The sequence below is a fragment of the Grammomys surdaster genome, unplaced genomic scaffold, assembly GCF_004785775.1.
Source record: "Grammomys surdaster isolate TR1022 unplaced genomic scaffold, NIH_TR_1.0 218, whole genome shotgun sequence".
In the NCBI taxonomy this organism is placed as follows: Eukaryota; Metazoa; Chordata; class Mammalia; order Rodentia; family Muridae; genus Grammomys; species Grammomys surdaster.
This window is the reverse complement of record NW_021604663.1, coordinates 3,890,879-3,906,529: the sequence shown is the minus strand read 5'-3', so window position 1 is coordinate 3,906,529 and position 15,651 is coordinate 3,890,879. Positions and strand designations below refer to the sequence as shown.

General features: G+C 44.3%; 1 pseudogene; it reads right to left on the bottom strand.

Annotated features, from left to right (window-relative positions):
* Positions 1–1,684: 1,684 nt before the first annotated feature.
* On the bottom strand, positions 1,685–2,615 carry LOC114625490 (annotated as a pseudogene).
* Between the last annotated feature and the right edge of the window lie 13,036 nt (positions 2,616–15,651).

The window sequence follows — 15,651 nt, the reverse complement described above, 5'->3', positions numbered from 1 at the left end:
ACATTCCAAAGTCTTCCACAAAATAGCTCAAAAGCCTAAAAGGTGGGTCGGGTTTATCACAGCGGTGGTCCCACTACCTTGATACCAATTTACGTCCTAGTTCGTTGCAATTATTGTGGCAAACCACCTCTGCCAAAAGCAACGGAGGGGGCGAGGGGTTTATTTAGCTCATGGTTCCGTGATACAGTCTGCAAGGAAGTGACGGCAAGCAGGAGCTTGATGCAGCAGCTTGCTTCTCATCCAAATAGATGCACACACACACATGCACTTACCTGCTTGCTTGCCTGTCCTTAGCTGGATTTCTCCACTTGTAAACAGTTTAGACCCGTTCTCAATTTTTGGGTGACTACCTCTTTGGAGGGGGGAGGAGTCAAATGACCCTTTCACAGGAGTTGCCTAAGACCATCACAAAACACAGACATTTCAGACTCATAAAAGTAGTAAAATTACAGTTATGAAGTAGCAACAAAAAATAATTTAATGTTTGGAAGTCAACACAGCATAAGGAACTGTATTAAAGGGCCACAGTATTAGTGAGGTTGAGAACCACTGGTTTAGAGAGACTGGGGGCACGGCTCAGTGGTTAGGAGCACTAGATGCTATTCTAGAGGTCCAGGGCTCCATGTCCAGCACCGACATAGAAGCTCACTCACCACCAGCTGTAACTCCAGCTCCAGGAGAACAGAAGCGGCTTTCTGAAACTTCTGCCATAGCAGGAGCTGAATCCTGATGGCTTCCTGTGAGACCACCATGTCAGCTGAGGAGGAACCCTGCAGAGTGTTCAGGGGTGTGTTTTGTATATAGAAAGCGTTCAATTAGTTGCAGAGGTTTTTACTCAATGAACAGTGTGTTCTTTGGCTTTCTAGGCTCTCAAGTCCACTCACACGTTTGCCTCACGTGCGTTTTACCTCCCGTGTCTTGCATCATGGTGGCAGACAGATATCCGAGCCGTGGTATGGGCTCCTTAGCCTCTCAGAAGCTTCACTCACATGTTTGGATATAATTAAACCCCATTTTTCTGTGCTGCCCCTGTTCCTCCATTTTAAAGAATGTCAACCATATGTCAGTGGAAATCTGATACTCTGTTGACAACCATCGGCTGCTCATTGACTTAAGTTCTGTTCAGTCACCTTTATTCAGTCCAGCTGTTTCAGGGTGCTGGGGGGCACAGATGGATGGGTGTGACTGCCCATGCTTGTCATCCCAACATTTGGGGAGCAGAGGCAGGAAGATCACCATGAATTTGAGGCCAGCTGGAACTCCATAATGAGTTCAAGGCCAACCAGGGTCACACACAAATAGACTCTGTCTTACTATACAAAGCCACCAAAGTCACTTTTTTTTTTGAACATGGGACTAACAGGAATTCAATCTGAATTTCTTTCTTTCTTTCTTTCTTTCTTTCTTTCTTTCTTTCTTTCTTTCTTTCTTCCTTTCTTCCTTTCTTCCTTTCTTCCTTTCTTCCTTTCTTCCTTTCTTTTTTTGGCAGTAAAAATAGTATCCTATTTCTCCCCTCACATGCCCACCCCCGACAACCCCCAGTACACTTTTCCCCTCTCATCCGCATAGCAATGCTGCAATCAGAAAAAAATAAGTCTTGGGGGGGCAGGAATAAGAGGGGGAAGGGAGATGGGTAAAAACAGTCAAATCACAACAGGAATTTCTCCTAACAGGTTCCTTCTCCTTAGTCATCCTCTTTGCCGTCATCGTCCGGTTCTCGTTTTTTGCTTCTGACTCCCTTCTTTATCACCGGTGTCTTCTTCATTTCTCTCATCATCCACTTCTCTGTCATTGTATCCTTCTTCATCCTCTTCCTCCTCCTCTCCACTCACATCCTCTTCCTCCCCTTCTTCCTTCTCATCCTCTTCCTCTTCCGCTAGCTGGGCATATTCATCATACTCCTCCTCATCCTCATCTTCCTCGTCATCCTCCTCCACATTGCCCTCAACACCAGAGCCAGGGCCCCCTTGTTGTCCCTGTCATAGCTGTCACGGTACATGACCTGGGGCAGGAACTTGAATGTGTTTTCTCGGTAGGCGTTCAGGTTAGTCACCTCACAGTTAAACGGGTCTAGGCTCTTGAGATTCTCTAACTTCTTCAGCGGCTCGATTGTGCTGAGATCTTTTATCTTGTTGCCACTTAAATTTAGGTGCTTAAGGTTCCAACATTTCTCTGCCAATACTTCCAGGTCCCCTGAGATTCTGTTTTCACTTAATTCAAGCTTCTTGAGTTTGTTTAACTTTGGGTAAGTTCGAAATGCAGGTGAGGCCTATGGTGATTGTACTTAGGAATTCCAGTTCTTCAAACTCATCTGTGAGGCCTTCGATTTTGCCTTCAGTTGACTTACAGTTATCCAGAACCAGCTCGTTCACTTCAGAGGGCGTCCTATTCTGCAGCTCTAAATAGATGTCTGTCCATCTCCCTCTCTCGCGCTCTCTCTTTCTGCAGAAGATCCTGCGCCAGCGGAATTCAATCAATCCAGTCTGAATTTCCAACCTCACTAATTTTTGGTCACTTGGGCCAATGGGAACAGTCCTTAACCTGCAAGTTGTCCATATGAGGAATTCTTCGTCCCTAGTTTCGGCTACGATAACTAGACAAACAAATGTGGCCATCTCCCCTGAGAGGCCACGCACAGTCTCTAAGATCAACACATGAACAGCTGTCATTCATACAAACTCTTTAAATTTCCTTGTTTCCTGCTATAAAATTTTGTAAAAAATTTGACCTATTTGCCAAAATAAAATTTATTTATTTAAGACAGAAATTACAAACTTTTCTGTGTCTCTGTTAAAAAGCTGCATGGCTTGTTGAATGGCTTCTGGGGACCCACCCCTTCCTGGGTGCTGCTAATACAACATTTTAGACAGTAAACATTTCTCAGTGAGGTCTGAGAACTACGGTTGCTGTTTTAGGTGTATCCATGCAGTGGTCTTGCCTTTGCATATTCGTAAAAGCTGTTGAAGAACATGTAGACTGAGCCACCATGATCATTCATATAACACTGTGCGTAGTCTGCACAGTAAGCAAGAATGCAAAAACAAAGTAAATAGATCTGTTTTAAAAGGAATTTTTGAGGGGTCTAGTCTCTTGTTTAGTGCTAATTAATAAACCTGTCATCAAATTTGGAATGTAATTGAAGTATCCATTTGTATATTTACTGGGAGATGAGAAGTACACTCATTAAACACACCAAATTACACAAATGTCTCCACGTCATCTACTGCACACTTGCCCTGTTGATCAGGTGGCAAGCAAGACCTGTCAGCAGGAGCTCTAGACGGTACGTGGGCTGCTCTAAACCCAGGCATCATGAGGAAAACTACAACTACCATCAGCTCTTGTCTTTCTTCTTTTGGAAGAAGAAAAAAAGTTAGATCTGACAGACCTGGAATCCTTTTAGAGACTGATGGTTTGTATAAATTCAGCCCAGGGAGTGGCACTATTAGAAGGTGTGGCCCTGTTGGAGTAGGTGTGTCACTGTGGGTGTGGGCTTTAAGACTCTCGCCCTAGCTGCCTGGAAGTCAGTCTTAGCATCCTTCAGATGAAGATGTAGAACTCTCAGCTCCTCCTGCACCATGCCTGCCTGGACACTGCCATGCTTCTGCCTTGATGATAATGGACTGAACCTCTGAAACTATAAGTCAGCCCCAATTAAATGTTGTCCTTATGAGAGTTGCCTTGGTCATGATGTTTACAGCGGTAAAACCCTAACTAAGACATTGGAGACTGTAGGAGGTAAGAGAAAAATAGAGCAGTTCTTGCCTCTGACATGCTTCCATCCCTTTTGTCTTGGGTTTATAGCTGTAAAAGATGAGCTGTAGGAAGGCCCGTGGTGTCCAGAGCTCTCTCCTGTGACATTACTAGTTTCATCAATGAATGGACTCGGGATAACATTTTCAATTTTTCTGATTCTCTTTGTCATCAGAAGTTAGGTGTGCTGATCAGCTGGTGTCCACTGAGGCATTGCCCACACTCCCTTTCCTGATGAGGGGATTATGCATAAGTGTTGCACTAGGTCCTTCACTACTCTGGCTTCTGTATAACCTCAGAGAACAGATCTGCCTATCAGGTGTGTGTGTGTGTGTGTGTGTGTGTGTGTATGTTTGTGTGTGTGTTTGTGTGTGTGTGTACCATCAGCACTCTCCTCTTGCATCTGAGATGGATGAAGCTCCTCGATCCCTCAGCTCCTGTAGCTGTGTAAAGAGCCAGGCACATGAGAAATCTGTCCTTTGAGGATTCAGGATGCCAATAATTGCGGGGTGCCAATGAATACTTAGCCACAATTTATAAAGAAGTGTTATCTCTCCACCCAGGCTAGGCTGCAAGGCCATGCATCTGATGCTCCTGTGGCTACTGGAAGATACCAGAGCTTACACACACATAATAAAACATAGCCCATTATGTGAAGGTTCCAAAAAGCATAAGCTGAACCCCTGGGCCCAGCCTACCCTGGGACAGTACACCACACAACATTACAATTAACTCAGTTCCTGGTAGCTATTGTGCGTACATTAGTTGTAAATTGGCTTCTGAAACTTAATCCTGATAAAACTCTTAGAGAAGAATTCACAAGCCTCCTCATTTCTTAGATGCTTCTTGTGACAGTGCTGTAAGAGAGGTGACATAAGTGGGAAGCAGTGAGTGACTTGGGAAGGAGGTGAGGACGACCAGAAGCCAGTGGTCAGTGGATTGAGGATCAGGATCAGAACACTGAGGGGGTAGACGGGGTGGACATAGGGCTTTGATAAATGAGTCTATAGTGTAGGGCCCTGTGTTTGAGTCTTCTCATCATCCCTCAAGAAAAGCCAGACAAGGATGGATGTCTCTTTCATTATCCTTGGCTTTTAGGCTATGTCCTTGACTGTTCTTGTCTCTGGGCCACATGATTCTCTACACTTATAAATTTTATACTTGTACGTAGAGCCCAGTGTTTATGGCTGGGTGAAGGGAAGCACTTACTTCATCCTCACCTTAATTCCTCTGCTTATATCATTTATTTTGACCTGAGAAGCCTTCAAGCTGGCTGCCAACATTGTATTCTACGTATTAATTATTACTAAAAAAAAATGCTGAAATACTCCTAGGAAGAGACTCACAAGAGACTGAAATGTCCAAGTTTTGAATATAATTCTGTTCTTAACAAACCAAATGACAAACAATTCTTTTTTCCCCAGAAACTCCTTTTAGAAAGCATGAAAGTTGTATTTCACAACAAAATCTGTGCTGGACAAAGCTCTTTTGTTCTTGTTCGCTTTGATTGATTTGGAGAAATCTGGCCAAGTTTTGTATAGTCTTACAGACTGACAATGATTTACTCAGGCACTAATTACCTCAGAGGCTTGGTGTGGAGCTAGCTGGAGGGGCTCTGTTCACCACTGCAGCTGGAGGAATTGTAGTTGTTGCTGGTGTCTCCTGTTGTTGTAAAGTCCTGAACACAGAACACTTATTGTCTTAGTTACTGTTCTATTGTTGTGATAAGACCATGACCAAAGCAATGTATAGAACAAAGAGTTTATTAGTGTCCCAGCCTACCCTGGGACATTACGCCACACAACATTACAATTAACAGAGAGCTCACACTACAGAGGGTGAGCCCACGACTATCAGGGCAGGCAACATTGTAGCAGACAGGCAGGCATGGTGATGGAGCAGTAGCTGAGAGCACATGGTTCTGCTTTCTGTCAGCAAGTCCATTCATTTCCACTGTAATCACCTTTCAGAGATGTCAGACCATCAATTTCCCCGCCATTTTCATTCCCATTCTTCCTGATGTCTGATATGACAGCAGCACAATAGTAAACTGCATTTTATCTGTGTGTATTTGATTCTGTTCAATGCTGTTTGCTTCCTTATCCTACAGACAAAAACAAAAAGATGTTTTTGGAAACTGTGTCTCAATTCTAAAAGTAAGTTTTTGCGAAACAGTCTCAGATTCAATCTGGAATAACTTTTTTATTTTAGAGTATTGATGAAAATGTTTTTGGCTTCTGAACAGGCATGCATTCTCTGCTGAGTATTTACTTGAATGTTCTTGTTTAAGTCAACATAATTACATTTTTATTTGGTTTACTTCAACTCAGCTATAAGATGTTATTCTGCTAATAGTTGTTAGGACCTGGACTCATGTATAGCAATCTGCTAGGCGTTTGAGGCATGATCTCTAATTTTGAAAACTAGCAGCCTGGTTGGAAAAAAATAGAGGAATTCTAAGCTAATTTGTGAGCCAAATGTATTATTCTGGGAAAGCCGGGGATGAGGCTATTATACCATAATCCCCTCCCACACTATGGCAGACATTACCAATCATTGCTGTATGATCTCTGTGGCCAGGGTGGTCCTGGATTCATTTTCATCAGTCACTACCAATTGATCAGGATCAGCATGCCAACTAAGTCTCACAGCCACCTCTGAGATAGATTGCATAACTAACTTCTCAAAGGGCTTCCAAGTTGAAGAATTCTGTTTGGGTCTGTGCCGGCAGGCTTTGTGCTTAGAAACTAAAGTAGTTTGGTAATTACAAGATCTGTTACTTGAGAATGAATTCAAGCCACATGACTCTTCAGCAGATTTTTTTTTCAATCAACTCACATCATGAACTCATATAGTACTGTGAAGAAGCATTTGGGAGATTAACCAGAAAGTTCTAAAATCTCTAATTTAGATAAATCAGTAAACTGAGGAGAGCCAGAAGAATAAGATTTCACTGTAGTCTGCCACTAAGTAAGGATGCGATCTTGGTCAGTAACCAACTTCTTTGGGAATTTGAACTTCATCGTGAGGACAGAGAGAGAGAGTATAACATTTTAATAAGTTTCCCATAATTATCCAAGCCATCAAACTGGTATCAGTGACGGATGAAAGCACAGTGGTTTTGCTCTCATTTGATGGTTGCAGTCTGATTCTGGACCCTTACCTCAGTCTTGGGGAAAGTCCTGGAGTACCTGCAAGGGTCATGTGACCAAAGGACTGAATCTGGAAACGCCCAAGAGAAGAGACTTGTTGACCCTCTCTCAGCTGAACAGACACACAATAAAGAATGTGAATCAGTTGTATCTGACTCAACATAGTTGCGCTGGGCTCTGGTAAGACAAGAGTCTAGGTGGGGTGCAGCTCAGTGTTGGATCTTAGTGTAGAGGAAGCACTGAATTCCATTCCCAGTGCTGCCTTAATAAAATAAAATAACATGCACTGCAGATTAGTTCTCTTGGGAGAATTTCGAAGCAGAGAAAGCAAGGGTGCTTTGTTATGGTTGAGACTTCTTGCTTCCCGCCCTCTCATGACAGCCTATTTTGTGAACTTCTGTGCAGCCCACACGATTATTTTCACAATGCTTTGTCCTCAGTAGCAGGAGACAGTGTGCGGTTGCTTCTGTATATATACAACGAGGAATGAATAACCATCTGATGAGCTCAGAGGCCAGATTCTTAACTTCAGTCTGGTTTTAGTGTTTTGACGTTTTCTTCCCGACACCAGCTCAGTTACACATTAAGAGCTCTTCAAGGCCTGAGTTTATTGTTGCTGCCATGAGAATGGCTGGCAGGAACCTGCACATCGTCAGTGAAACATCCAGCCACGAAGCTTACCGTCTGGCTAACACATATTTCAAACTGGTGCCTGTAAGGTGAGGCTGGTTTTGACCATGGAGATAGGGAGTATGGTGATACCTGTCATCTGGGCATCATATTGGGTCTGGAGTGATGTGTGCTGGGCTGTGCTGGAGAAACCTGGGAGACCTTCACATGGTCCCCACCCAGACAGCTTAGGGTTCCCACCTGCTGGAGATATGCAAAGATAAAAGACAAGTGAAATCAGTTAGCACATCCCTACCTTGTGATGGCTCACTCCTGGGTAACTATGGAATTCTGGAAAGTCCATTCTGTGATCAATTTTCATAACGAGTTTTCTCAGTTCAAGGGTGTTGAAGGTTCTGGATCAGCTGTGGGTGATCTAGACTTTATCATGGTACTGGTAAAAAGCAAAGGACCTTACAGATGAATAGACTTGGCCAAGATAGGACAACACTGGAATCCATTATTGTCAACTTTAACCCAAGCTACAGCCGATAAACAGAAGTATTAACATTTCTTTGCAGTTAGAAGATTCTTTAAAATGGGAAGGTGAAAGGCAACCAGAACTCATAGGTCCCTAGCTATAGTGAGGGTGTTCTAAAGCCCCTTAATATTCTTGTCTGATTCCTCAGTTACGTTTCACATCTGCCTGGTTTGTAGATTTGTCTCCTAAATGGCTATTTCTACCCACTAGGCATGAATGGGCCTGTCCTTTCTGAGTTTTGTACAATGGAAGACAGTTCTGGAGCCTGCAAATAGGAAACATGCCTTCCTGAACCACCTCAGACTTGCACGTGAGAGACTGCAAGAGGGTCCTGGAGACTCACATGTGTTTCTTGCTGCTCCTGCTCCTGGGCCCCTGCTTGTCCTGAAGAGTCAAGTCACATCAACCCCTCCTCCTCCTGCCCCTCCTCCCTTTCTTCCTGTCTCTCCTCTTCTCCTTTCCCCTCCTTCCCATCACCCTCCCCTCCTCCTTCTCCTCCTCTTCCCCTCCCTCTCCTTCTTCTCCCCTCCTCCCCCTCCTCCATCATCCTCCCCTCCTCCTCCCCTTTCCCCCCTCTCTCCTCCTCCCTCCTCCCCATCCTCTCCTTCCCCTCCTTCTTCTCCTTCTCTTCTTTCCCCCTCCCCCTTCTCCCCCTCTTCTCCTTCCTCCTTCTCCTCCCTTGCCTTTATGGCTTCAGGTGCTTTGCTGATTTCATTTATCCCCATGATTATTCATCTGTCTTCCCCTCAGAAACAAAAACAACTTGGGGAAGAAAGAATTTATTTGGTTTGATGAACCAACAGTATATCACTGAGGGAAGCCAGCAGAGGCATTCATAGCAGGAACCCGGATGGGCGAACTGCATCAGGGACCATGGGGAATGCTTTCTGCTGTCTTGCTCCCAGATCACATTTAGCTAACCAGATCACATACACACACACACACTCATTTGACATGATGTGTGTGTGTATGTATGTATGTATGTATGTGTATGTGTGTATGTATCCCAAGACCACTTGCCCAGGGGTAGCACCATACACAGTGTGCTAGGTCATCCCATATCAATCAGCAATAAAAAAAATAATCACTCCAATATGCCCACAGGCCAATCTGATAAAGGCAGTTCCTCAGTTCCTCAACCCCTCTTTCCAAGTTGGCTACCAAGATTAGCCATCATACTATGGGATACACATTGTTATGGTGTTGAAGGGTTTGGAGGAGAAGTGGGAATGGACTTTGCAATATGCAGAAGGCTATCCACTACAGAGAAACAAGACTATCCACTACAGAGAGGCAAGGCTATCCACTACAGAGAAACAAGATTATCCACTACAGAGAGTCAAGGCTATCCACTACAGAGAAACAAGACTATCCATTACAGAGAGTCAAGGCTATCCACTACAGAGAGTCAAGGCTATCCATTACAGAGTGTCAAGGCTATCCACTACAGGGAGTCAAGGCTATCCACTACAGAGAGTCAAGGCTATCCATTACAGAGAGTCAAGGCTATCAACTACAGACAGTCTTGTTGAGGTTTACTGTCCTTAGCAGGAATCATTTTGTCAGTTCAAGTAGGCCACTGATGTCATTAGGAGACGGACACTCTCTTGAAGTGCAAGGTCTATTTCTTACATTATTGCAGGACTCAAAGGAGAAGATGGCTACAAGGAATCCTTGGGATGATAACAGATTTATAACGTGGCCATAGCCCACTAAGTACCACTTCCGATGGCATCTTATTCACTGAAGCCTGTCCTGAACTACGCTCACACAACACTGAAGCAGTTGGGCTGCTATGTAGCCATTTGGGCTAGTTGTTTTACACAGTTTAGAGCTCTAGGCTCAGTCATTCGTCAGAACAGGTCCTTTCAGCTCACCTCTTTGCTATGGCATCCACAAATAACGTAACCCTGAGGCACTGGAAATGCTATACAAGTGGCCCTGGGCCAAGAGCTAGCTGGAGTGAGGAGACACGGGTGGTAGTTCAGGCATGTAGTGGGAAAAGAGATAATTTCCTTTAGATTCTCTGAGAGATCAGGAGGCTGAGACATAGCTGGACTTGCAGCTGAAAGTTGGAAGCAAGCTCCAATAAAGGAAGTTAACACATAAGAGTCCAGGATCAGGTGATCAGATCTCCAGAGTGTTCACAAGCTTCAGTGAGCATAAGCCATCCCAGAGGTCAACCCAAGTTTAGAGTCAGCCATGCTACACTCCACAGGCATCTACAGAGCTACGCCATCAGTGACATCATCACTACCCATGGCTGGATTCCAGACACCAGTAAGAGAACTGTTGACATCTGTCCAAATGCAGATACTTGACATGTAGCCCTTGGTTCCACTCAGAACTCAACAACTGCTTTCTAAATGCCCACCAAAGAGCAGGGACTATGTTTCCAACTCAAAGAAAAACACAGCTTTGTGCTTGTCCCTGTGAGCTTTGAGAGCATGAAATGGTTCTTTACTAGAACAAATCTGTCTCCTGGGAACATCTGACAATCACTCCAGCTGTCATTTCTGAGAAAGTGCAAGCAAAGGGCGTGTAGCTAGCAGAGGTCCAGAGTGCTGCTAAGTACCTTGCAAGCCTAGGAAAACATCCCTAGCAAAGAAATATCTAGCCCAGTATATCAGCAGTTACAGAGATTGAGAAATGGAATCCACATGTCTACATGTAGGGACAATTAAATGTTGTATATTATAGTATCAGACTTCTCAAGATGCTCTGGTGTTTCTGAGGTGGACTCCAGAGGGCACAGGGAAGGAGCCCAGAGAAGGCTTGAAGGAAGAGAAGGTATTACTCTGGCCAATGAAGCAACAGTGGAGAGCAGTGAAGCAAGGCCAGGGCAGGGAATGTTGCAGCCTCTGAGGCCCTGGAAGGCTGTCTAGTGTTTAGTATATGGTTTTACTCAGTTACAATACCCATCCTTTGCATAACCACATGAAAAGATAATTATACATCAGCCTTGACCACAAAGAGGTCACGATGTGAATGTTCAGTCCTACCTCCAGATCAAGACAATCTCTCTGGTCAAGGTCCTACATGAACATGTTATTGAGAACATGTCAATGGCAGTCACGCTCAGTGTTAACTCCAAAGTGTCGCGTCTGATTCTGAGATCAAGGGAAGGAAATCAGCTTGTCCCCCCTGAGGTCTGAACTGAGTATAGGGAGGTTAAAATCCTACATGCCATGTGTCCTCTTCAAGAGAAGCCTGAGGTGCCGGAGCCTGTGAGCACTCAGGGCACTCAGCTGAAGGCCTTGCCTTTTCACACAGGTGTGTCACAGGCTGCTAACATTTCCTCTCACCCTGGGCCTGTTACTCAGAAGTGAGCTCAGCCAGCCAGGGATTTAACAATATTAACAGAGGGTCAGTGTTTGTGATCACAGGATAAACTACATCAAGAGTTACTTAAAATTCTGGTTGGTATGGCAAAGAGATTTTCCTGAGACCCTGGCGTTCTAACCTCCTTCTATGGCGTGACAGGGTTCCAGGGACATAATGTGCTTGGTAAAAGATCAAACCATTACAAAAACAACAACATGAAAGCTCAGAGCCTCCGACAAGGCGGGCTTCTTGTCAGAGCACAGCTCCGCTTGCAGAAGTGCTGATGTGCATTTTTGCAGAGTCCTATAAAATTGTGGCGAGAAAGGGAAATTTGTGTTGGGTGTCTTCCACTTGTCAGCTGAGTTTCCATTACCCTGCTCGCCGGACTCTCTGGAGATCGGCTGGATGACTGTGGCAAGAACCAAGCTGGGAACTCACATCCAAGTATGGAAGGTTGCCAGGAAGGTGGCTGAGACAGGGGGCCGTGAGAGAGGACATCCGTGTGACATGGCCCCAGTCACTGGATACACCTGCAGAAGACATGACAGATGGGAGGGGTAACAGCAGAGGCCACTCCTACCCCATCAGTTGAGAAGAAAATAAATCCATCTAAGGGCAGGAATGACCAGCCACTCAGGACCATGGGAGCCTCAGAATGTTTACACAGTAGAGCTTCTAGAGGATTCCCTAAGAAAGGAAGTGCATATCCCCTGATGTAGTGATGTGCTTGCCCTTGGAGCCTGGTCATAAGCCTGAGATGAAAGGATGCTTATGTAAGACTGGAAAGTGTGTCCCGTGATGAGGAAACATGGGACTGTTATCTTTTAAACGACAGCCTCAGCATTCTTTAACAATTAGCATCATTTTTAGTTTGTGGCCCGTGTTCTAGGAAGAAAAGGAGAGAGGGGGAGGGGAAGGGAGAGAGAGAGAGAGAGAGAGAGAGAGAGAGAGAGAGAGAGAGAGAGAGAGAGAGAGAGAGGATGTAGGAGGGTCTAGGGCTGCTCTGCCAGCCTGGTGATGCCCTGGGAAAATGTACTTGTAGACTTGATCCACGTAGTGCTTCAGGGTTCTGGTTCCCAGGATTAAACTGTCAGAAAGCCATTTCCTTTCTCTCCCATGTAGATGTGACACTCTTATAATCTACACCGGGGTACCTTTCTGTCACATCTATGAGGACACTGCAATGTACCTGGATGGCCATCGTCTGCATTCCTTCCCTGGTTGAATTCTTGAATCCCCAGGTTCCTGCAGTTGCTGGAAACTGTCTGAAATGCACACTGGACATTCATGGAGATGACAGAAGTCACTGGCCTGAGAGGTGAATCAAGAGTCACCAAGGGGAGGTGTCTGCCCACTGTCAGCCTTGTGCACATGAGTGACCGGGTGTTGCTGTGTTTGTTTGTGTGCAAGTGGTGTGGTGTCTAGGTGGAGTCTGGGCAAGGCTGACAGCCACTGTGTCACAGTCAGCTGAGGAGCAAGTCGTAGCAAATCTGAGGAAGACGCTGCAGCAGGGAGCAGTGTGCATAAAAGAAGGGTACCGCTGTTGGGTCCTGGGGGGGCCAGGGATGCCTGGTGAAGGCGGAGCCCTGGACTTTTGTGTTCTGCCTATGCTCAGTGTTGAGCAGGGCACTTAACCCTCACACTAATGCCCGTTTCCCTTACAACCAGGAACTGGAACTCAGACACACCAGGAAAGAACTGCAAAGTGAGGGCAGAGGAGAGGGCTGGCCTTCAAGTCTGGGGAAGGCAGAGCGAGTCTGGAAAGAAGCCTTGGGCTTTGGGTGGTGATGTGGAAGCTGTAGGAAGATTCCAACAGTTGGGATCTTTTGTTAAATAGTAAACTTTATTAAAATTTTCTACATGGCTGATTATTCCCATACTGTTGTGTCTCTTCACATTTCACTACACTGTAGAAAGAACACTGAGTCTGGAGTCAGAAAAACATAATCAGGACCAAGCCCAAGTCTATGAGAACTCAAGGAAGGTCTTTTTTTTTTTTTTTTTTTTTTTTTTTACTTTTTTTTATCCTTTCTGCACTTCGCTCATGGAATTCAAGGGGCCAAGTATAGTGTATCCTTTGTTTATATTATTTACCTTTTATAATCTATAGAAGAAATAATAATAATAATAATAATAATAAAACAAGAGAAAACAAAACCCACAACCCTCATCAGTCTAACTCGCGAGTGTCTTTTCTCCTTCATAAAAACTCTATGAGCCCATTGCTCTTTTGCTGATCTTACCAGGTACATGTTTATTATTATTTACACCGTGTGTACTAAAATAGAAGACTTAAAGGTACTGACTGTGTTAGCACTTCGATAAACCCAGTGTCCATTAGGTACGACATACATATAGTAAGCGTTTGTTCTTTGATCATAAATAGCTATATAAATGACGTGGCGAGTTTATAACGTTGCTCTAATAACATAGCAAAAGGAATGTGAAGTAGCAAGGATCTTTTTAAATGCTGTCTAGGAAAAGCTAAAGGTCGGATAGCCAGTCCTGATTGCACATAACAGGAAATAGTGGCTCTAAGAAGTTACCTGATTTACAGTGCATTGCACAGTTGCTTGGCAGAACAGGGGACTAGAACTTATGTCTCCTGACCAGCAACAGGGCTTTTCCTCACCGTCCTAGGCAACTGTTCTTCCAGACTATGCCAGATTCTCAGGATCGCATTTCTGGCAGGTTCCACCAGCCTCAGCCCTGTGAACGGTACAACAGCTGCCCCCTCCCCCACAGGTGTGTTACTTCTTTGTAAACTCCTATGTTCAGAGTCCTGTAAAACATTCTTATACTGAAAATGAAGTGCTGAAATACAACAGGATAAAAACATGTTTTAACTTTGAAAAATATGTTTAATTGGCAAAACCCATATTATAGTAGAAATTCAATTGCAGAAATATATCAGTGGTATGGTCTACATATAAAGGGGTTAATACTTGGGAAAATTAGTTTCCTCTAGAAACACAACTAATGCTTATACTTAGTTGGAAATCCTAGCTGTTGGGTGTTAGCAGTCAAAGAAAACATGATTTCTTGTTGTTTGATGCACAAAGATTTGGGGTAGGGGTGCTACCAGATCCTGGCAACCAAGATGATGTAATGAAAACAAACACCTTCATTTCAAGAGTCATTTTCTCTTGAGTTTCAACTCAAGCAAGTTGGTCAGTGATTATAGAAAATTTAACTACACCTCAGACTCAACTTCACCCCAGGCTTGACTTGTGACAGTATTGATGCAACATATGGTAGTCCTGTCCCTTCAAACACTGGACAATGGTTCTTTGATTGGAAGTGAGAGAGAGGGGCCCATGGACCCATATGGTCAGTGAGCACCGGGAATCGTCTTCCCAACATGTGTGTAGATGCTTATGATGCTTAATATTGTCAACCTGATGAGATTTAGACTCACCATGGAAAATGAATCTCTGAACATACCTGTGTGGAAATTTCTAGACTGGATTAATTTAGGTGGGAAGATGAACACTAATTTTGGCTGGCACTGTTCTTTGGGCTTGGATCATAGTCTGTACGAAAAGGATAAAGGAAGGGTGAGCACAGCAACTTCCCCTCCTTCTCCTCCTCCTCCTCCTCCTCTTCCTCCTCCCCCTCCTCCCCCTCTCTCTCTCTCTCTCTCTCTCTCTCTCTCTCTCTCTCCTACTCCTACTTTCTTTTCTCTCTGCAGATACAGGGTGACTAACAGTCTCAAGCTCCTCACCCCAACTTCTCATCCATGACAGATTGTACCCTCAAACTGTGAACCAGAATAAACCCTTTCTTCCTTAAGATGTTTTGTAAGCAATTTGCCATGATAACAAGAAAAATAACTACCACCATGCTGTTGGAGTGCATAAAACACAAATTTTATTGCTCTTGCAGTTGCCTCATTGCTGGCTCCATGGATATCAAGACAGCGGGAAATGGAGATACACAGACAAACATCCTTACACTGTAGTGTGTGTTCTAATGTTGGGAATCACAGTAAAGCCCTCACCTCATCTCTTTAAATCAAGTCACCTGTTCATCCTAGCTCTCATTTTAAAATATGTGGGGTCTTTCTTAGAGCTCTTTGCACTATGGAGAGAAAGAATCTCTGGGTCACCCTTGTCACACCGGTTTTGAAGGCATACAGAATCTCAATATTTCTGTGTTTTATTCTAAAAGGAGACTTGGATGCTATAACTATCAGATTTTTTTTTGATGTTGATCAGTACTTTTTCCTGTCACCCACCAACATCCAGTTGCCTCAAATGTGCTCAAAAGAAT